At 39.7% G+C, this 24,798-nt stretch overlaps 1 pseudogene; it reads right to left on the minus strand.

Annotated features, from left to right (window-relative positions):
• Nucleotides 1-6,210: 6,210 nt before the first annotated feature.
• Nucleotides 6,211-15,282, minus strand: LOC149159764 (phospholipase D alpha 1-like; annotated as a pseudogene).
• Between the last annotated feature and the right edge of the window lie 9,516 nt (nucleotides 15,283-24,798).

Raw genomic sequence — 24,798 nt, forward strand, 5'->3', positions numbered from 1 at the left:
TTGCATAAATTCGGAAAGCATTTGCGGCCAGTCATTCATATTATATAAAACACACATTTATATGATACTTGTAGTCTATATAATTTTTTCGTACCTCTGCCAAATAGCCACTAAAAAATTATCAATATAAAAAATGACGATTAATTTTGATCAAAACTGATCTATTTTATTAGTAGATAACTGTATGAAACCCTTAGGTAATTTAGTTCCATGAACCATCGATGTCAGGCCTGTATGAAAACTATTTTATTTTGTGTCACGGAATGTTCAGTTCCATCCATGCATGTCAGGCTTATATGAAAACTATTATTTTGTTTCATGGAATGTTCAGGTCCGTTGCATCGCATTCAGGTATGTTACAAGAAATTTGAATATGGGTGTAGATGATGTGGTTTAATAATTGGGTGGAGAGGTTTGGTTTCTATAAATATTGTGGTTTAATACTAGGAAAAATTACGTATTTTGAATATGGATCAATTGGGTGAAGATGTTTAGTTCCCATAAGTATTATGGTTCAATCCTAAGCAAGATTATGTATGCCTCAGACCTACTCCCGAAATGTTCAGCTCATATATGCCAAAAAATATCTGAATATAAATCCCTAATCAGACATAAGACTATATATACCTAAAAACTACTCACTAAATGTTCAGCTCCATGTATGCCTGAAGAAATCTGAATATGAGTCCAAAAGATGTAATCCAACCGTTAAGTGGAAAGACTACTCCAAACATGATCAATTTAGAAAAAAAAAAAAAAACTGAATATGGTCATGCTTTGACATACAGTGAGTGTATTGTTGCGTTGGTCTGTGTATTTGACTCATTTTACACAAAATAAAATAGTTTTCATATAGGTGTGACATCAATTGTTCAGGGAACTGAATTACCTTAGGATTTCATACAGTGACACAACTACGAAAGCTATGGATATTATCAAGTTTCTTTTCAAGTAGTTAACTCTCTGGCACGTTTTGAAACAATAGAGAGAGAAGGCAAAGACACCAGAACTTTGGCCTTGTAAATGTGTTAGAAAACCTACATAGATGAATCTAGCTAGTAAAGGTTGAACACACAGCTTTGCAGAGCAAAAACACTAAAAGAAAATCGAAAGAACAAAAAAATGATTCATAGAAAATAGGTTACAATGCTCATGATATAGCATTACTGGGTGAAGATCCCAAGGTAATGCACCATAGCGGTGATCAATGAGAAGACTCAACACCTACAACAAGTTCCGGAGAGAACTAGCCAGTTGTGGAGTGAAAGAAGGAGCAAATTAGGGAGTAAATCATGCAGAAGAACTAACCAGTTACGGAGTTAAAGAAGGAGAAAATCGAGGAGTAAACCATGCAGAAGGAATCTTGCATGTAGTCCCATGCTCTAACTAAGAGTCTGCATGTAGGTGTGTAGTAGTTCCAACACCCCCCCTGAACACCACTATGGGAAAAATATAAAATGGGCCCTGGAAACTAAGGCTAAAGGTCACCCAAAATATAGTGCAACTTGTACTAAAATTGAGGAAAGAGGGAAAACCTCGTGGGAAACCCCCCCCCCCCCCCCCCCTCAAAATACAATGTAATCAAAAGAAAAGAGGAAGAAAAGACAGTTGCTAAGCAACTATGTCCTTCACTCCAAGACGATCGCGCAGAGAGCGAAACTCCAGCTCAGTGAATGTCTTGGTGAAGATGTCCGCAGTCTGTTCTGCTGAAGGACAGAACTGCAAATCAATGACCCGATCATGTACTAAGTCTCTGATGTAGTGCATATGGATCTCTATGTGCTTCATCCACTACCGCTGTACTGGATCCCTGCAAAATTTGAGAGTGCTCTGGTTATCAAACCAGATGACAATGGGCTGGTGGAACTGGACGCCCAACTCAGTGAGAAAGTGTTGTAGCCACAGAGCTTGAATGGTGATGTTGACTACTCCTCTGTACTCGGCCTTAGCTGAAGAGAGAGCAATAGCAGCCTGCTTCTTGCTCGACCAATAGATAGGGCTAGATCCTAGACTGAGTGAATATCCAGAGGTGGACTTGCGATCAATGCTGTCTCCCACCCAATCAGAATCTGTGAAGCCAAGGAGATTCAATGCAGTGACTACCGCATAGTGAATCCTGAAGGTGATGGTGCCCTACACATATCAGAGGATGCGCTTGGCAGCATTCCAGTGTAGCTCATGCGACTCCTGCATGTATCTGGAAACTGCCCCTACTACATATGAGAGATCTGGTCTAGAGTGGGTGAGGTACAATAAGCTCCCCACTAGCTGTCAGTAGAGAGTACTGTCAACTAATGGAGTGTCACCTCCATCCTCAAGGTGGACCCCAGACAGAAAAGGAGTTGGTGCTGGCTTGCAGTCAGTCATGCGAAATCTCTCGAGGAGATCCCGTGCATACTTAGCCTGAGAGAGTTTGATGCCTGTGGCATCCTGGCTGATCTCAAGACCAAGAAAGAAGTGTAATGGACCCATGTCCGTCATCAAGAACCTATCATGCAAGGCCCTCTTAACTGTAGCAATGGCTGAAGCCGAGCTGCCGGTGATTAGGAGATCATCCACATACAAAACTAAGATAAGAAGAGAATCATGTGTCATGAGCATGTAAACATTTGGATCAGACTTACATCTTTCAAAGTTTTGTGATAAGAGAAAAGAATCCATCTTCGCATACCAAGCTCTCGGGGCCTGCTTAAGGCCGTAGAGAGATTTCTTCAGTCTGCAGACCAAAGATGAATCCTGAATGAAACCATGTGGCTACTCCATGTAGATCTCCTCATATAGGTCTCCATGAAGAAAGGAATTCTTCACATCCATTTGATGTACTTCCCACCCCTGGGCAGCCGCAATGGCAAGTGTAAGGCATATGGAATCCATCTTTTCTACTGGAGCAAAGGTCTTGTCATAATCAATGCCATGCACTTGTTGGAAGCCTTTGGCTACTAGCCTTGCTTTCCGTCTGGTGATTTGCCCATCTGCAGCACTCTTGGTCCTGTAGACCCATTCGCATCAAACAAGTTTCCTTCCTGAAGGAAGGGGGACCAGATCCCAGGTCTGGTTCTTGAGGAGTGAGTTATACTCCTCCTCCATGGCGGACTCCCAAGATAGATGCCCAGCAGCCTCAGCATAAGACTGTGGATCAGAAGACTGAACCAAATGACAATGCTAGGATGGAGATGGTTCAGTGGCAGTGAGGACAAAAGGAGGCTCAATAAACTCTGAGCTAGTCCTTTGCAGATCAGAATTATCCCCCACAAGACCATTTCTAGCAGCTAGGTGGTCTTGTGCATATATCTCACGTAAACTCCTTGTTCTCTAATTTATGACAGGGGAATTTGATTCACTGCTGGAAGCCCGATCTGGGCTTGGATGTGGATCATCATATGCATGCACTGGATTTGTATATGAAGACTCTGCCTCTGCATCTGCATCTGAGTGCACTGAGTCATCATCTCGGACATGAGGTAGATAAAAGGTGTCTGCATGCGGCAATTGAGGTGCATGCGAGAGACTTTCCTCAAATTTGACACTTTGCTTAATGATGAGCTTGTCCGTAGAGGAAATCAGGAGTCGGTATCCCTTCACACCATCAGGGTATCCAACAAAGATGCACTCAATGCTCTGTGGATCAAGAGCTTTCCTCTTTTCTGAGGGAATCTTGGCCCATGCTCGGGAGCTGAAAACACGAAAGTGGGTGACCTCTGGTTTAGTGCCGCTCCAAGCCTCAAAGGGGGTCTGATCCTTGACAGACCTATGAGGAGATCTATTCTGGATGTAGTTAGCACAATTAAGTGCTTCAGCCCATAGCTTATGAGGCAGTGACTTAGAATGCAACATGTAGGAAGCCATCTCTTTGAGAGATCGGTTCTTTCTCTCAGCAACTCCGTTCTGCTGTGGAGTGTATGGAATTGTGTACTGCAACTGTATGCCAGAATGAAGGCAAAGGTTCTGAAGTGCTGTGTTAAGATATTCCCCCCCATTGTATATATGGAGGGCTTTGATCTTTCTCTTTGATTGTGTCTCAACTAGTGCTTTGAAATCTTCAAAGTGTGCAAAAGCTTCAGATTTGTTCTTGAGAAGATACATCCAAGTATACCGTGAGAAATCATCAATAAATGTAAGCACATACCTTGCTTTGTTGATGGAAGGATGAGGAGAAGGCCCCATGAGATCACTATGGATCAGATCTAGAGGAGAGGATGCTCTGTGAGTCTTGCCAGTGTCAAACTTTTCTCTAGGATGTTTTCCAAGGACACACCCTTCACAAACTCCTTTGGAGAAACTGATATTTGGCAAGCCTTCCACCATCTCATGCTTGCTTAGCTACTGCATATACCTGTAATTTAAGTGACCAAACCTCTCGTTCCAAAGCCTACTACTATTATCAGCATGTTTAAGCAATAAGGAGGATTCAGATTCAATAAATTCAGAAAATGTATACAGTCTAGCTCCATTGTTTACCACATCAGTTGCAATTTTGGAGCTGCTATGTAGGTCATATATGTTCACTGCATCTGGATTGAATTCCACTCTCTTTCCGGTGCTAGAATGAGTGATCTGATAAATTGAAAGCATGTTTACCGAATGTTTTGGAACATGAAGCACATCTTCAAAGCTTCCGTGTAAAAGTTCCACTCTACCTTTTCCGGTGACCTCAATAGGTGAGTCATCTCCCATGAGGATGGGAGGTCCTTTACATGCATCCAAAGAGGAATAGACTTCCTTTGCAGCAACCATATGATGTGATGCACCAGAATCTATAATCCATGCATCAGGGGAAGAATTAATTGCAACTAAAGCATGAAAATTGTTACCTTTCCCATGTGGCGGATCCTCAGTTTTCTTCTTGGTGCCCTGAGGGATGTGGTCCCCAAGGTTGTGCTTCTGAAGGATTTCTGCCATTTGGTCAATTTGTTTCTTCATGCAAGAGGATTCTGGATGGAATCCTCTTTGACAGTAGGTGCATCTGTTTCCTTTCTTCCCTTTCTCATTTCTCGAGCCGGAGGAGTCATTGAAGGGCTTGGTGTACCCTTCCTTCTTTGGATGGGAATGCGCTTTTCCCTTGTCTTTTTGCTGCTGATTTTTTTGATTTGAATCATATCTGTGATTTTTATTGTTGCTGCTATCATGCACAACAAGTGCATGCGCTTTTGGAGGTTTGATTTTCCCTATGCCAATGAGTTTATCTTGCTCAAAAGTAAGGGACTCCATGAACTCTTTGAGAGAAGGCATAGTGTAGGATTTACCTGTTTCGAGCCTTACTGAATGAAATGCAGACACAAAGACGGAGTATTCCGGGCTGAGTTTTGACATAATAGAAAGAACTTGGCAACTCTCCTCCTTGGATTTGTCAATTCCACAACCCTTGAGTTGCAGCAATAGATCATTATATTTGGTGAAGAAGTCTTGAATTCTGTCATAGTTCCGTGGATCCAATGACAGCAGCTCCACTTCGAGCAGATGTCCTTTCATCTCATCCTGTTTCCCGTAGAGTTCTTCAACTTTTTTCCAAATATCATTGGGAGTATTGCAGGCAGATAGATGAAACTGCAACTCTGGAGAGATGCACATGCATATGGATCCGTGGGCCTCATCCATACGGTTGAGGTACTTGGATTTATCTATGGCTGAAGTGGGTTCCACTTCTACAACCATGGTAATCCTGTACAACCCTTTTTGATGAAGGTATCGAGCCATTTGGTCTTTCCATTTGTGATAGTTGTACGGTGTTAATATCGATGCTTTGGGAAACTCCATTTTTCTATCGATCTTCGATCTCCAAGCTGTAATACCTGCAAAATAAAGTACTGGTGTGCCTTTTATCTAGCAACCTGTGGGCTCTGATACCATGTAAATGTGTTAGAAAACCTACACAGATGAATCTAGCTAGTAAAGGTTGAACACACAACTTTGCAGAGCAAAAACACTAAAAGAAAATCGAAAGAACAAAAAAATGATTCAAAGAAAATAGGTTACAATGTTCATGATATAGCATTACTGGGTGAAGATCCCAAGGTAATGCACCATAGTGGTGATTAATGAGAAGACTCAACACCTACAACAAGTTCCGGAGAGAACTAGCCAGTTGTAGAGTGAAAGAAGGAGCAAATTAGGGAGTAAATCATGCAGAAGAACTAACCAGTTGCGGAGTTAAAGAAGGAGCAAATCAAGGAGTAAATCATGTAGAAGGAATCTTGCATGTAGTCCCATGCTCTAACTAAGAGTCCGCATGTAGGTGTATAAGTTCCAACATGCCTCTGTATTCGGAAAGCATGTGTGGCCATCTCTCTCGCAGATTGAACCGTCCTCCCAGACATGTAGAGGATATGGCAACAAATGCGCAGGAAGATCCCTGATATCATCTGAATATTCTTCTCTTATAAATTCCTCCCATGTTTTCTCACTAATTTCATTCACTTTTGTCATGCACGCATGGTTGCTCGGATGCAAGAATTCATCCAAAAATTCACCCATGTGTTCATACCAGAGAGACATCCTGAAGGAATGAATCCTTCCCCAAGGCGATTGGTCCACAGATGTGTGGAGAGGTTGGTATGCTCCCACTGCTATCTCTGTATCTCTGCCTCCATCCATCGAGCGTTGATTGATGTTTGCAGAACCCACTATGATATAATCATCGTCAACTGCAAAGGCAAACACACTTGGATCAATACTTTACTACAATCCACTCTTGTGTATGATATGTTTTTCTGCATTTTCTATCATCAATAAAATGTCTTTTTGTACTATATATATATATATATATATATTTTCAGGAAGATAAAACGATTTTCATTAGGAATAAAAGAAGTTACATAAGATTAATAGATACAGCAAACCAAGATAGATCACTTGCATTAGAAACATTGATTTTAGTGTAGATGTTTTTTAATCTTATTTGATTGCTCGCATTAGATTGATTAGACGTTGTTAATCTTGAGACTGTAAATTATTAAAAATATTTTTTAAGATTAGATAGAGGGGAGAGAGAGGGAAGAATATTGCTTGCACTAGATGCATTGATTTCAATGTAGATGTTGATTTCTAATCATATTTGATTGCTTGCTCTAGATGCATTGATTTCAGTGTAGATGTTGATTTCTAATCCTTTTTATTGCTTGCACTGGATGCATTGATTTCTAATATTTTTTTATTGCTTGCACTAGATGCATTTATTTCAGTGTAGGTTTGGATTTCTAATCCTATTTGATTGCTTTCTGTGGATGCATTGATTTTAGTGTAGATGTTGATTTCTGATTTCATTTGATGTTTTCTAATATTATTTGATTGCTTGCATTAGATGCATTAGATGTTAATCTTGATATTGTATTATTATTAAGAAAAAAAAACCAAGATATATAGTAATACATACAAGGACATTATTAAGAATTAAATAGTTGTTAAAAGTTGTGATATAGAATTAAAATGAAATAGATGTGCAAAATGAATCCTCCTACAAAGTGAAAATTAATCCTTGATAAGAACGTTTCCCTAATACATCACCAAATAATTACTAATACATCACCAACTAATTACTAATAGACAATTACAAATATTCAAAATATATTCAAAATTTCTAATAGATAATTTCATATAATAATGTATTCATAATATTTGTAAGAGGAAAATATATATTTATAAACATTCAAAACAAATCAAAATATTTTTGAAGGAGATGTGATAATTGTTTGGAGAAACAAATAATGTAAAATTTTTATAATTCTAGCCACTCATTAAAAAAATTCAAAAATACATTATTTCTTGACTTCGCTGAATAGACTATAGATAAAAAATCATCAAAATATTCTTGAAGGGAATAAATTATTGCAACAAAATAAAAAATTATTTCAAGAGTAATCTTGACACAATAAATTATTAGAACTACTCTTCAAAATATATTCGGAAGGACACTATTGGAATTGATTAGTTGTCACAAGTTGTGATACATAAAATTAAATGAAATAGATGTGTATATCAAAAACATTATGGTCATCCCAAGCAAAGAAAACATAATGTGAATTTTGAAATTAATCTCAAACATATACTTAATAATGATAATCTAACACTGTGACATTGTTGGTCTTAACAGAACCAGCTTAGATCCATTTAAAACTGGATTTATTGTGCCCTAAGAGGGATCAAATCCCTTTAGGACCCTTGAGGTGCAACCCATTCCTCAAATTCCACACTCCGAAAAGAAGATTTGCACCTCAAGAAATTTAATCCTTCATGACACATGATAAATCCAGTGTTAGATAAATTTAAGCTAGTATATATATAAAATAAAAATAAAAGCAAGGAATCCCGTCTCAAATTTACGAACACACAGACTAACTGGAACGCGTTTGGAAGGCAATCTGAGATATTGGGCATTTAAGTGACCATTCTTCACCCGCGAATCTAATCTAAGAAGTAGTAGAAGAAATGAAAGTAAGAAATACTAATGAATGAGGCGCGAAGGATTTAGGTGTTACCAATCATTAACTTGGAGTGCACATAGATCATAAAACAACAATTCACATGCGACTTGCTGTAATGTTTAAGATTTTAATTACCCCGCTTTAGCTCTTTTACAGGCTTATGCTCACTCTCCACCTTGGATTCCCTATTACCCAAGCAAAAAAATGAGAGATAATCCTTTGGATGTGCATCATATACCCCTTTGGCAAAGAGAGCTCGACATACTTCTTTATACATCATCTCCATCGTCTTCCTCTGCCACTGTAAAATAGGCTGAGTAGAAACTAAGCTATCAGGCAAGCCGGCCGGCCAAATGGGAATAACAATATATGCAACAAAGCACTCACCGACTTCAATTTTTTGGCAATATTGAGAGCCAATTTGATTGGTACAAGATGATTGTAGCCAACATGCTGCATTGAGTCCCAGAGAGCACAACTGCCCAAGAAATACTGGTTTTCAATATAAATGAAGTTCTTTGCACGTCGAGTGGCATTGATATAGGCATCCTGTATGCTTATTTCACACATGTATTTGTATTTTCTTGTAATTAACCCCGCCTTGGAAACTTTTGGTCTCTTCGGAAATCCACAAGCAGCCTTCCCATCTATGGAACGAAAAATTTGACCATTCCAAGTCTCTGAATGGACATCCTCTTTGTGTTGGAGTTACTACACCTAAGACCTTCATTACTAGCACATGCAAACACTTAGAGCATTCACTGACATGAAAGGCTTCAACATTGGAATCTTCACCAGATTGGCGCCTTTGACTGTCCATGCATGCATGGGACTACATGCAAGATCCTTTTTGCATGATTTACTCCCTGATTTGCTCCTCCTTTCACTCCACAATTGGCTAGTTATCTCTGGAACTTGCTGTAGGTGTCGAGTCCTTTCATTGATCACCACTATGGCGCATTACCTTGGGATCTTCACCCAGTGATGCTATATCATGAGCATTGTAACCTATTTTCTGTATATCAATAATTCTTTTTATTCTTTTGATTTCTTTTTAGTGTTTTTTCTCTGCAAAGCTGTGTGTTCAACCTTTACTAGCTAGATTCATTTGTGCAGGTTTTCTAACACATTTACATGGTATCATAGCCCACAGGTTTCTAGATAAAAGGTGCACCAATACTTTATTTTGCAGGTTTTATAGCTTAGAGATTGAAGATCGACAGAAAAATGGAGTTTTCCAAAGCATCAATCTTAACACTGTACAACTATCACGAATGGAAGGACCAAATGACTCGATACCTTTGTCAGAAAGGGTTGTACAAGATTACCATGGCTGTAGAAGTGGAACCCACTTCAGCCATAGAGAAATCCAAGTACCTCAACTGCATGGATGAGGCCCATGGATCCATATGCATGTGCATCTCCCCAGAGTTGTAGTTTCATTTATTTGCCTGTAGTATTCCCAATGAGATTTGGGAAAAGGTTGAAGAACTCTACGGGAAACAGGATGAGATGAAAGGGCATCTGCTCGAAGTGGAGTTGCTCTCATTGGATCCACAGAACTATGATAGAATTCAAGATTTCTTCACCAAATATAATGATCTATTGTTGCAACTCAAGCACTGTGGAATTGACAAATCCAAGGAGGAGAGTCGCCAAGTTCTCTCCATTATGTCAAAGCTCGGACTAGAATACTCCGTCTTTGTGTCTACATTTCATTCAGTAAAGCTCGCAACATGTAAATCCTACACTATGCCTTCTCTCAAAGAGTACATGGAGTCCTTCACTTTTGAACAAGATAAACTCATTGGCATGGGGAAAATCAAACCTCCAAAAGTGCATGCACTTGCTGTGCATGATGGCAGCCACAATAAAAATCACAGATCTGATTCAAATAAAAAAAATCAGCAGCAAAAAGACAAGGGAAAAGCACATTCCCATCCAAAGAAGGAAGGGTACACCAAGCCCTTCAATGACTCCTTTGGCTCCAGAAATGAGAAAGGGAAGAAAGGAGACAAATGCACCTACTGTCACTGAGGATTCCATTTGGAATCCTCTTGCATGAAGAAACAAATTGACCAAATGGCAGAAATCCTTCAGAAGCACAACCTTGGGGACCACATCCCTTAGGGCGCCAAGAAGAAAACTAAGGATCCGCCACATGGGAAAGGTAACAATTTTCATGCTTTAGTTGCAATTAACTCTTCCCCTGATGCATGGATTATAGATTCTAGTGCATCACATCATATCGCTGTTGCAAAAGAAGTCTATTCCTCTTTGGATGCATGCAAAGGACCTCCCATCCTCATGGGAGATGACTCACCTATTGAGGTCACCAGAAAAGGTAGAGTGGAACTTTTGCACAGAAACTTTGAAGATGTGCTTCATGTTCCAAAACTTTCGGTAAACCCGCTTTCAGTGTATCAGATCACTCATTCTTGCACCGGAAAGAGAGTGGAATTCACTCCAGATGTAATGAACATATATGACCTACATAACAATTCCAAAATTGCAACCGGTGAGGTAAACAATGTAGCTAGACTGTATACATTTTTTGAATTTATTGAATTTGAATCCTCCTTATTGCTTACACATGCTAATGATAGTAGTAGGCTTTGGCATGAGAGGTTTGGTCACTTAAATTACAGGTATATGCAACAGCTAAGCAAGCATGAGATGGTGGAAGGCTTTCCAAATATTAGTTTCTCCAAAGGAGTTTGTGAAGGGTGTGTCCTTGGCAAACATCCTAGAGAAAAGTTTGACACCGGTAAGACTCACAGAGCATCCTCTCCTCTAGATCTGATCCATAGTGATCTCATGGGGTATTTTCCTCATCCTTCCATCAACAAAGCAAGGTATGTGGTTACATTTATTGATGATTTCTCATGGTATACTTGGGTGTATCTTCTCAGGGCCAAATCTGAAGTTTTTGTGCACTTTGAAGATTTCAAAGCACTAGTTGAGACATAGTCAAAGAGAAAGATCAAAGCCCTTCGTACAAACAATGGGGGTAATATGTTAACACAACACTTCAGAACCTTTGCCTTGAGTCTAGCATACAATTGCAACACACAGTTCCATACACTCCGCAACAAAACGAAGTTGCTGAGAGAAAGAACCGATCTCTCAAAGAGATGGCTTCCTGCATGCTGCATGCTAAGTCACTACCTCATAAGATATGGGTTGAAGCACTTAATTGTGCTAACTACATCCAGAACATATCTCCTCATAGATTTGTCAAGGATCAGACCCCCATTGAGGCTTGGAGCGGCACTAAACTGGAGGTCACCCATTTCCGTGTTTTCGGCACCCGAGCATGGGCCAGGATCCCCTCTGAAAATAGGAAAGCTCTTGATCCATAGAGAATTGAGTGCATCTTTGTTGGATGCCCTGATGTTGTGAAGGGATACTGACTCTTGATTTCCTCTACGGACAAGCTCATCATTGAGCGAAGTGTCCAATTTGAGGAAAGTCTCTCGCATGCACCTCAATTGCCGCATGCAGACACCTTTTATCTACCTCATGACCAAGATGATGACTCAGTACACTCAGATGCAGATACAGAGCATGCAGATGCCGAGGTAGAGCATGTAGATGTAGAGACAGAGTCTTCAGATACAAATCCAGTGCATGCATATGATGATCCACATCCAAGCCCAGATCGGGCTTCCAGCAGTGAATCAACTTCCCCTGTCATAAATCAGAGAACAAGAAGCTTAAGTGAGATATATGCACAAAACCACCCAGCTGCTTGAAATAGTCTTGTGGGGGATAATTCTGATCTGCGGAGGATTAGCTCAGAGTTTATTGAGCCTTCTCTTGCCCTCACTGCCACTAAACCAACACCATCCTGGAATTGTCATTTGGTTCAGTCTCTTGATCCGCAATCTTATGCTGAGGCCGCTGGGCATCCCTCTTGGGAGTCCGCCATGGAGGAGGAGTACAACTCCCTCCTCGAGAACTAGACCTGGGATCTGGTCTCCCTTCCTTTAAGAAGGGAAACTTGTCCGATGCAAATGGGTATACAGGACCAAGAGTGCTGCAGATGGGCAAATCACCAGATAGAAAACCAGGCTAGTAGCCAAAGGTTTCCAGCAAGTGCATGGCATTGATTATGATGAGACCTTTGTTCCAGTAGAAAAAATGGATTCCATACGCCTTGCACTTGCCATTGCAGCTGCCCAGGGGTGGGAAGTACATCAGATGGATGTGAAGAATGCCTTTCTTCACGGAGACCTATCTGAGGAGATCTACATGGAGCAGCCACATGGTTTCATTCAGGATTCATCTTTGGTCTGCAGACTAAAGAAGTCCCTCTACGGCCTTAAGCAGGCCTCGAGAGCTTGGTATGTGAAGATGGATTCTTTTCTCTTATCACAAAATTTCGAAAGATGTAAGTCTAATCTGAATGTTTACATGCTCATGACACATGACTATTTTCTTATCTTAGTTTTGTATGTGGATGATCTCCTGATCACTGGCAGCTTGGCTTCAACCATTGCTGCAGTCAAGAGGACCTTGCATGATAGGTACTTGATGACGGACATGGGTCCATTACACTTTTTTCTTGGTCTTGAGATAAGCCAGGATACCATAGGCATCAAAATCTCTCAAGCTAAGTATGCATAGGATCTCCTCAAGAGATTTCACATGACTGACTGCAAGCCAACACCGATTACTTTTCTGTCTGGGTTCCACCTTGAGGATGGAGGTGACACTCCATTAGTTGAGAGTACTCTCCACCGACAGCTAGTGGGGAGCTTATTGTACTTCACCCACTCCAGACCAGATCTCTCATATGCAGTAGGGGAAGTTTCCAGATACATGCAGGAGCAGCTTGAGCTACACTGGAAAGCTGCCAAGCGCATACTCTGATATGTGCAGGGCACCATCACCTTCGGGATTCACTATGCAGCATGCACTGCATTGAATCTCCTTGGCTTCACAGATTCTGATTGGGCGGGCGACAACATTGATTGCAAGTCCACCTCCGGATATTCACTCAGTCTAGGGTCTGGCCCTATCTGTTGGTCGAGCAAGAAGCAGGCTACTATTGCTCTCTCTTTAGCTGAGGCCGAGTATAGAGGAGTAGTCAACATCACCATTCAGGCTCTATGGCTACAACACTTCCTCACTAAGTTGGGCATCTAGTTCCACCAGCGCACTGTCATCTGGTGTGACAACCAGAGCACTCTCAAATTTTGTAGGGATCCAGTACAGCGGCAGCAGACGAAGCACATAGAGATCCATATGCACTACATCAGAGACTTAGTAGATGATCGGGTCATTGATTTGCAGTTCTATCCTTCAGCAAAACAGACTGCAAACATCTTCACTAAGACATTCACTGAGCAGAAGTTTCACTTTCTGCGCGATCATTTTGGAGTGAAGGACACAGTTGCTTAGCAACTGTCTTTTCTTCGTCTTTTTTTTTATTACATTGTATTTTGAGGGGGGTTTTTCTCACGAGGTTTTCTCTCTTTCCTCAATTTTAGTACAAGTTGCACTGTATTTTGGGTGACCTTTGGCCTTAGTTGCCAGGGCCCATTTTCTATTTTTCCCCATAGTGGTGTTCAGGGGGGGTGTTGGAGGTACTACACACCTAAGACCTTTATTACTAGCACATGCAGACACTTAGAACATTCACTAACATGCAAGATTTCAACATTGGAATCTTCACTAGATTGGCGCCTTTGACTGTCTATGCATGCATGGGACTACATGCAAGATCGTTTCTGCATGATTTACTCTATGATTTTCTCCTCCTTTCACTCCGCAACTGGCTAGTTCTCTCCGGAACTTGCTGTAGGTGTTGAATCCTCTCATTGATCACCACTATGGCGCATTACCTTAGGGTCTTCACCCAGTGATGCTATATCATGAACATTGTAACCTATTTTCTGTATATCAATAATTCTTTTTGTTTTCTCAATTTTCTTTTTATTGTTTTTGCTCTGCAAAGCTGTGTGTTCAACCTTTACTCGCTAGATTCATTTGTGCAAGTTTTCTAGCACATTTACACTTTGAGAATGCCATTGGATTTAAGTCACCAATCCTATGAATATCTGGTGTCTCTCTTTGCCTTGTCCTTTGCCTTGTCCCCTCCACCTCTGTTCGAAGTTGACGAGAACATCCCATGCTGCAGGGCCTTCTATCTTGGCGTGGATATCATGCCATGGCAATCTAGGTCCCCCATAATCCAACGCCGCTCCCTTGAAACATCCATTGTAAAAATCATGTTTGTGGACTGTGCTCAGCGTGCGGAAAAGGCGATGGTTTTGGTCATCGTAACGGCCATGACAGGGATCGAGCCCACCGAGAAATGAAATAATTCTTCTTCTGCAGTGACTGGAGGGCGCGTTCTCGGCGTCTAGTGATATAGTCTTTTTGTGGTGCGCATACATATTCTTTTGACCTCTGGGGCACAGCACACAATTGACTTTGGTGGATTTGAAGTAACTGAAGGTTTCTTTATCACGTGCGTGCATGACACCTTCTGCATCTCGAATGCTTCCGAAGGAGGATGAAATCAAGAGAAGCACTTTGCAGCCTTCGTCTGCCTTCCTTTTCAATAATTTTCCCATTGTCTCTCCATCCCTTGTGAACTGGTCCCTAACCAGCCTTACTGCTGTGTGAACTGACCAGCCTGCAAAGTCAAATTCAAAACGGATAATCCAGAACTTGGTAATTGACAGAAACTATAGAATGTGAATACCGTTCTTTTGAGGCGCTATGATATTTAACTAGACTTTAGAGGTAGCGAAAACACTGGAGGAGAGGACAACTGGAACTCAAATCAAATCCCAAATACCTATGAGAAAATATCAATCTGAAACAAACGTCTGTCGTTATCCTTATCCTGCATTTTAAGCAAGGATAAACAATTGAATGCTTTTCTCTCAAAAAGATTTTAAGAAAAATTTGTAAGTTGCAATATTTAACTGAAACAGATGGTTGAATTAAAGAAAAATATCTATTAATTGATTTTCATAGATTATTTGAAGGTTGGGGAACTTTGGAGGTAATTAATCTACCAGTAATTGGGTAGTGTATGATGATCAATTGAGAGCATTATGAACATAATACTTCATATGCAATAATTTGGAATGGTTTTCTAATACTTCACTTTTTTTTAGTAAGTTAGTATTGAGCACTTATTGGCAAGGTTATTATTTTTAATATTGTGTGGGTTGGCATTTTATATAGTGGGGTGATTTTAAATAAAATAATGATAAATTATTGGATGGAGCTACAAATCATTAGAAAAGATGTGTAGGCATAAATGTTTACCAATTCAACTTAAAATGCATAAATAATTTCAATGCTAAATTAATAATGGTTTATAAACAAATCATTCTCTAGTCTTCCTTTTATTGCTTTTCTTTGGTACGAACTAATAAATAAATAATGGCGGAAAGTAACTCTAGTAAGTATATTTATTTACATCTCATTTCTATCATTTTTTATGCGAAGACTTGATTAAATCATAGTGAAAAGTATAAGCTATTTTCAAGGATTTGTTTTTTTATGGTTTTTTAACAAAACTTAAGAATAAAAAATCACCACGGGAATATCTAAAAATCACTGATGAATATTACATTGCCATCCATAAATTATAGCATAAAATATGTAGGGAAATTATCCACATAACATTATATTGTGCAAACGCTGCAATGGGACCTTCATGTTATGGTCCAATAAAATGGTTGAAAAATAGTTTTTTAATAGTGTTGAAAAATAAATAGTTTTTTTCAAAGTAACATTATAATTTGCATTGGTCAATGCTAAACTGATAGTGGTCAACAAACAAATAGATTCTTAGAGTCAGTAGCAATGACTAATAATGATTCCATAACCATATTTAAATTTAACTGATAAGAACATAAAAATTAAAAATTAATTGATAAGCACACAAAATTTAATTTAATTTAATTTAATTGAGGAGAGAGATGGAGTTGAATGGGGAGAGAGGGGGAGGGAAGAACAAAGACATGGAGGGATAGAGGTAGAGAGAGAGTGACAAGGGGGAGATGGAGATAGAGTGAGGGAGAGAGGAGAGGAGGGAACACACTGGATAAAAGGGAGGGAGACATAAATATGGAGAGGGTAGAGAGGAGGAGAGAGATAGTGACAGAGTTGGAGGGTAGACTGAGAGATAGAGGGAGAAAGGTTTACAAAAAAGTTAAAAGCTTACATCTGTAAAGATTTGTTCCCTCTCAACACTTGATCCAAGATTAAGATGGATCCAGTTACTTAATTTAAAGTTAAATGAAAGATTTAACTTTATTATTATTTTTATAGTATTAATGAAGAACTATAAAGCTAAAATAAAGATAAGTTATTAATTAATAAAGTTAAATAGAAAATTTAAATAGTTTTAAAGAAAGAACTATAAGGCTAAAATAAAAATAAGTTATTAATTAATAAAACTAAATGAAATGTTTAACTTCATCATCATTTTAATACTTTTAATGAACTATAAACCCTAGCCCTACCTATAAAGTGAAAGGTGTCCTATTTAAAAAAAAGAAAAGAAGAGAGAAACGAATGAGACGTTTAATTAGGAGACTAAAAATGATTGATTGAAGAATAGGGTTGAACTAACGAGTATAAAAGAAAATTTGCGGAAATCACTTCATATGTTGCTTTTGATATTTGTGTCTAATGATTTATATTCTCCACGTGTGTGTCTAATATTTTTATTTTACCACTTATTTTTTTTTCTTCTAAATATTATTAATTTTTGAATTAATTCATTGCTATTTAAAAAAAAAATCAGAATTATATTAATTTGTAAGTTTGGTTAAATATTGTTATTTGCTAAATTATTTCTATTTTCAATATTTTATTATTCAATACTATTATTATTTAAAAAAAAATTGTAATTTACCATCACCAATAACAACTTAGAAAGTTACAAATAACACAAAATACAATATGTCACATAAAATAAATGATTAATTAATCATAAATACGAAAAAATAGTGCTAAAATCCAAGTAAACAAATCATACTATTTCATTTGAATACAGTTCACTCCTTGAAAAAAGAATTTGTCTTTGCCCGTGGTTGGTTGGCTTTGAAGACCACATATAAAGAGCTCACTTCCATTCTATTGTAGCGGCTACAACCACCCTCCAAAATTTTACTTCGCTTAATTTTGGAGCTTCCCTCCTCGAAATCTTAGCAACCATCTTGTACTGCTCAGGTACTTCTATTTCATTTGATTTTATCTTTCGCTTAACAAATTGTGTTCACTTTCTTATTCTGCCGATTAACCAGAAGATGACCCAACAACTTGGTTCGCATCCGGTCTTTGTGCTATATGGGAAAACTGCGCAATCCTAGAGGGCAGCTGCCTTGCACTCAGGAATTGCACAGAGTAGCCGAGCAGCTTCCATGGACTCAGAAATTGCGTAGAGTAGGCAACCAACCTTGCTTTGGAAAATTGCACAGAGTAGGCCAACAACCTTGCTCCCAAAAATTGCACAGAGTAGGCAGCCAACCTTGCTCTGGAAAATTGCACAAAGTAGGCCAACATCCTTGCTATGGAAAAATGCGCAAAACTTGTGAGACAACTAGTGCCACTCAGCCCAGAAACAACGAATAAGATTCCCTTCAGTTGTTGACTATTGCATGTGCTAGTAGGTTGTCCGGTTCCTTCTAGAACAACGCAATTCTTCCTTGCATGCATGGCATATTTTCCCAAAAAAGGAAAAAGGGAAAAAATGAAAAACCATCCCTAGATTTTAGGGATCTATTTTTAGCACTAGGAGTTACATGTAAAATCTATTTTAAAAACTTCTCACCAAGTGTTTCTTTTTCCTAGATTTGTGGCATGCACGTCATAAACCCTAAATCTAACAATTATATTTAATGGATTCCCCAGAGCTCATTCTTCACATTCAACCTTGAATCTCTTGCATTCCCGAGACATCTAGGAACCTTCGGCATAATTGACACAAATTTTCCGGGTAAGTTTTACTTTTCATGTCTTTTGCTGCATTTTTTGTAGCTTTTGATTTCTTGGCTTGTGTGAATGTTGCTTTCCTTGTTTTAGTGAACGACCACAGGCATTTTAATGTATTTTAACGTGCAAAAGTGTTGTTTCCAGTTTTGAATTGCATTTCCTTAGTGTCGCATGCATAACCCTGTTTCTGCACTAATGGTCGCCATCGCGCCAACTCTCTTCATGAGCTTCGTTTTTTTCCCGTTTGACTGATTTCTACACTTGCTTGGATTGCATGCATGACTATTCACTCAAATTTGCACCATATTTGCACACTCATTCAGTCCCTCTTGTTTTTAGGTTCTCCTTGGGCAGATCTGCATTGCGTTGGTCCATATCTTGCTTCTCCCAACATGCACTACACATTCTTGGAAGTCAAGGCTCTGCCTTGCCTCCAGGAATTGTGCAGAGGCTGCCCGACACTGGCTCCCAGCTATGCTCTACGCAATCATGGGAGACAGTGCCCAGTCCTACCCACTGGGACTGTGCAATCCACAGTTCCATCTAGCAACCCAACTAGACTGAACTGTGCACTGCACAGTTCCAGTCCATAGTCAGCCTCTCTTGACTGTGCTCTGCGCAGTTCCAATTAGCAGTAGGCCTCACTCACATCTCGGACTGCGCAATGCGCAGTTCTAGCTAACAGTCTCCTAGCCACTCAGAGTCAATGCTGGAAAATCTTGCCCGACAGTCACCCACTTTGTCGCATGATTGATTCCCAAGTTTCTTTATGTTTTTCAGTTGACATTGGCTTGCCGTGAGTGTCTTATTTGTCTGTAGGTACGACAGGTGTTGAACAAATTCTCAATAGTACAGGTAACATGGCCTCCAAGAGATCTGGATCAGATGACATAGTTAAAAGCAGTACTGGAGATGTGGTTGAACAAGTTTCTATGAGCTTTCCTGTCTATGCAGAAACACATTTGTTCATTGAGAAAGACATCAAGATCACATGGCAAGACATTAACACTATATTCATAGGCAATTTTGAGGAGAATCTAAAGGACCGTCATGTCTTTGTCAACATTCATAAGTGAGGATTGTACAAGGTTGCATGCAGGTATCCTACCTTCCCGTGCGTGGATGTGATCCACTGGATTGTCTCACACATTGATCTTGAGATGATGATACTGAGTAGTGTTAGTGAAGAAGAGCTTGCTACTTTCAGGGCGGAAGATTATCAACAGATGTATCATTTATCACAACCGGTGAACATGATGGATGCACTGTTCTACACTCCCAACAGCATCGTGAACACAAGATACATCTTGAAGCGTTGGGTAAGGGAGCCATCAAAGTTTAGAATGACACCCAACTAGATATACAAGACAAAGAAACTTAGGAAGGCTTGCCAACTCTTGGTTGTATTTTCATGTCACTTGTATGGCCAAGGGAGTACAAAAACCTTCCCACAAAGTTGGGTTGTTATGTTGGATCAGCTTGCAAGTGAAGGAAAATCTTTCAATTGGTCCGACATGTTGTCTCTCTAGCTGAAATTGCATGTATCAAATGCTCGGAATCTGCCCAAGGATCAGCAAGCAAGATTCTTCATGTTCGCCCACCTGCTCGATGCAATCTGTGCCCTTCAATAGTTTCCTGGCATGAGTTGGGAATTGAAACCTTCAGAGAATGATGTGAACGCATATTGCAAGTTTCTCTCAGAATGCAGTTACCGAGGAGTCATGGCTAGACTATATGACCACTTCATTTCTCCTCTGTACACGATGATCTTTGAACAAGATCCGCCTTGCATGTTTGAGGCAGCAATGGAAGAATTGATGAACATTATAGATTGGTATGCCTCACCCAATGGCACCTTCATCAGGATGTACAACATGGATAAGTCTCTGCATTTGTTGCCAAAGTTTGCCAAAGATGAGTTAGTCATGTAGAAGGTTGCATACCACATCTCAACAGGGTTATCAGCTAGATTGCACAGGAAGAAGAAGGCACCCTAGCCTATGCTTCCTTTGTAGATTGGGTTGTACGTGATCCAAAGTTTAAAAGAAGTGGATATTGAGGTCCAGGACTTCAAGAAATTTAAGTTCGGCACCAAGAGTTTCAATTCATACGATCCGCATGGATTATGCAAAGACCACTATATGAGAGTGTACTATCCTTGGATCCACAGGGCGTGTCATTGGTCAGAGGAAGGCCCTTGGAGATATTGCTATAACTCTTCTAGGATCAATGAACCAGTTAGCATGGCAGTAGAATGGCTAGCAGCACTCAAGGCAACACCACCACAGAGAGCAGCAGCAACAACAACAGCAAGCAGCAAACCTACGCAAGACAAAGGCAAGTGGAGGATTTCTGAAGGCATAGAGGCGGAGCAAAGCTACAAGTTTAAGGAAGATCTACTTGTTAAAAGAGTAGCTTTGGAGATAGAAGCAAAGGGTTAGTAGGAGAGGAGTGTGGAAAAAGAGAGAAGAAAATATTGGAAGAGACAGAGAGGAAGTTGTAGGAAGTAGAATAGAAGCTCAAAGAAGAATATGAGTTGCGCAGAAGGGAGAAGGAAGCGCAGCAGGGACAGGAACAGGAACAAGAACAGGGACAGGAACATGAACAGGAGGAAGTGCAAAGCGCATAGACAAAGAAAAATGCACCAATATAGGTTGAAGACTCAGATCCACCAGCAGTAGATGATGAATAGGGTGAGAGGCCGCAGGAACATGAACTTGCTCAATAGGATGAACCGATAGTAGAACAGATGGAAATAGAGATGGAACAACTGGAACAAGATCATGACACTGACCTCATGCCAAAAGCAACTGAGGTCACCCCACAAGCTTCACTAGCTCCAACAGCAGAGCAAGTCCCAAGTGAACAAGGAGATACCATTCTCCTTGAGGATGATCTGGGAACATATGTGTACAACATAGCCTTTGATGAGTCACAACACAGAGTTGTACAAGCACGTAGAGTGCACATCCCGGATGAGCATGCATCACCTGCACACTTTGAAGAATGGGTGATTGTGTTAGATGTGCAAAGACATCCAACTGCCTTAGCCGATGCTATGAAGGCTTATTCCGAAGCCATGAGCTCAAGTGTGAAGTTATTGATAACAGAAAATGAGCGCATGGCTAAGGAATTGCAAGCAACCAGGCAGAGAGAGGAACAATCAACAGGATCTGCTAGAGCAGAGATGAAGAAAGCAATACTTTCTGAAGTATCGGGTCTTGAGATAGTCATGCGGAGACTGTATGACAGGTTCGTCACGGTGCACAAGGTAGTGGTCCATCTACATGGCCATTAACAATGCTGCGTCAAGATAGTGCTTACACTCACAAACATACATGCCGTTGTTGATCATGTACATATGTGGAGAATGAGGTACAAGAGAGCCCTGCTTCACTTGCACAAGATGATGAAGCCGCAGGCACAGTTGGACAAAGCATGCATCTAGAGTCTGATCCAGAACTATGAGGAACTCCTACTGCTCATTGCCATCATCAAGGCTTCATACGAATGGTTGTTCAGGAGTTTATATGTCGTGGTGAGAAAGTACGACACCCCATAAATTAGAACACTCACCGAAGCGAAAGAAAAGAACCAAGTCCGATTGGAGCTTGATGCGTACTTTGATCAGTTGATGCACATGGCCACCAGTGCAGATTTGTAGATCAACGAAGATAACATGTAGAGATATGTCGTCGATATGACCATGCTTAGGACTAAGTTGCGCATGTTATAGGGCAAGTTAGACAGAGGTTCTAGATCAGTATACCCGAAAGCGATGGAGGCAAGAGTTCGTTTCCAGAAAGACATCATCAAACAATACGTGGACACCATTGCGCAATAGCAAGCTTGGCATTAGTTTGTCACCGAAGATCATGGAGAGGAGGTTGACGAGTTGGTCTTTCCACAACCGTCTGAGTCTTAGTGTTGTCTTATCTCGCTGACTCAAGCCTATTTTTGTCCCACATGGGTATATATGGAAAATGTATTATTATTGTAAACACGATGAAAAGTGAAATTCCAAGTGTCATTAGTGGAAGACAAACAATTATATGTAATGGAAAGAGTTATATGTAATGAAGTTGAAGAGTCATGAGGGTAGTCCAAGAGTCAAAGGGGAATGTTAAGGGTCACCCTACCCTTTGCTATACATAGAACCTCATAACTCATAGAAAAGGATTTTGGGAGCCAAGCTTTTGCTAGGCTTTGCTCAGAGAGGGCTTGGAGAGTATTGTGATGAGCCTTGGCTTCTCCATAGTGCAGAGCGAGTACATCTCTTTAGAGGAGCAGGTGGTGTTGAATGTAATGTTCCACTACTGGAGCTAGTGGCTGTCATGGTTGTATGTATGGATGTAACTTTCAATTTATACAATATAACAGAGCCAACACGTCTTCATGCATATGTTGTTATTGTAGTTTGAATATTCTGGTTACTTTAGCAATGTATGTTGTTTAAATTACGCATTTGTGTATGAACTATTTTGTATACAATTGTATGAATCTTGTTGAAGTCGTGTTGTTGGTTTAACCCATCACCCTAGATTGTGGACTATTCCGCTTCCAACCCGTGATGTCATTCTGCTAGTGTGTTCCTTTCAGGCTGCGTACTATTACAGGCTTCTAAGGGACACACTTCATTTTCCCCTTCGTGTGTTAGAACCTCCCCATGCATCTCTCTTGATTCGCCGCAAGGTCACACACTTACTTCCGACAAAGTTATCTTACCTACCTCTGCGCACTACCACAGTCAAGGCATTACCGTACTACCCACTGCTGGGACTCCTACTCCAAACGATCTGAGGTCTAGTTAGGACTTCGTACTAGGGAGATCCCCTGAAATGTTGGCAGGTCCAACACTCAACACATTCTTAAATAAAATTATTTGACTATCATATCAAATTTAAGCACTTCATATGTAAATACTATTTTTAGAAGAACTTTGTGGAAAGTCAAATTATTAACAAATTTAAGCATGTGCCGTGCAAATACTATTGTGAGATAGAACTTTCTCCAGGGTTACAGCATCCAAAAATGTTTCCTCACATTAATCTTTACAGTAATGAAAACAACCAGTAATTAGAAGCAATAACGACACCAAATTGATCTATGTGAGTCCACTAAGATTTAGGAAATCAGGCATATACTAGGAGAATTTTACATGAACTTTCAATTATATAAAGCTTTTGAATTGGAACTGTGGGTAGCAATGACTGGACACCAAATTGATCCCTGTGATTTTACTAAGATTTAGGAAATCGAGCATATGTTAGGAGAATTTTACATGAAATTTTGATTATATAAAGGTTTTGAGTTTCATTGTCAATAGTACATGAAATTTTGACAATTTGAAAATTCTGAGATTTATTGTCATTAGTGTTGCTGCATAGTTACATTTTCATCTATAGGAAAAGTAGTATGTATAAGTATTAATGATGTGGGTATTTTGTACACTTCTGACATTTGTGTATTACTTATTTATATTCATAATAAAAGGATTACGAATTCCAATAATAGTTGAAGATTTATATTCATAATAAAACGCTATGAGTTCCATTAATAGTAAAAGGTTATGAGTTGCTCTGAATAATTCATCTTAAAAATTATGAATTTCATTAGCAATCACTATAGTTGCATACCCTTAAAAAATGGAAATAAACACTAATTCCAGGGCTTATGAGTTTCTCACTCAAGATAAAGATCTATGTATGTACACAAGAGTGGGGTTATGAGTTTCTCACTCAATCTTGGCTAAGGATTCATATCTACATGTTAAAAAAAGAATTGTAAGTTTCCCACAGTAAAAAACATAATGAGTTTGTACCCAATCTTCGTTAAGGTTTCATATCTAAGAGTAAACTAAGGATTGTCAGTTTCCCACCTTAGACATATCCAGAGGGGCTTCAGAGCACCACGATTCTGCAGGGGAGTATTAATGACGGGATAGAATAGTCTAGGAAATTTTCAATAGCTGCAACCAAAATGCAATGTGAATGATGTTGGATATTTTTCATGGGAAAATACCAAAAACCAAACAAACAAACACCACAAAGCCAATGCTCTGTTTCCTTTCACCAGAATCTTTGCACAGGGAAGCTTTAGCAAACAAATTTACTGAGAACAGTCCATTACACAGCCATAAAAACAATTTCTATTGATTAAAACAAAAGTCTGATACAAATTTCATCCTCTGCGCAGAGAGGGATTCACAAAACAAACTCTGTCTCTGTTTCTTCTTGTTTTCCACTGCTGTGGATATTACAAATCAGTTTCTTGCTGTTTCTTGGTTTTGCGCTGGGAAACCAATACAATACATCCCTGTTCTTTTTAATTTCTTGCATTGCTCTGCGTTCAATACAATACCACACAAAACACCGCGCGCAGGCTCTTCACACACTTTCATGCCATTCCCTGG

This window comes from Pinus tabuliformis, chromosome 5_2 (genome assembly GCF_031772625.1).
Source record: "Pinus tabuliformis cultivar Carrire ecotype Pingquan chromosome 5_2, CPIR1, whole genome shotgun sequence".
NCBI lineage: Eukaryota > Viridiplantae > Streptophyta > Pinopsida > Pinales > Pinaceae > Pinus > Pinus tabuliformis.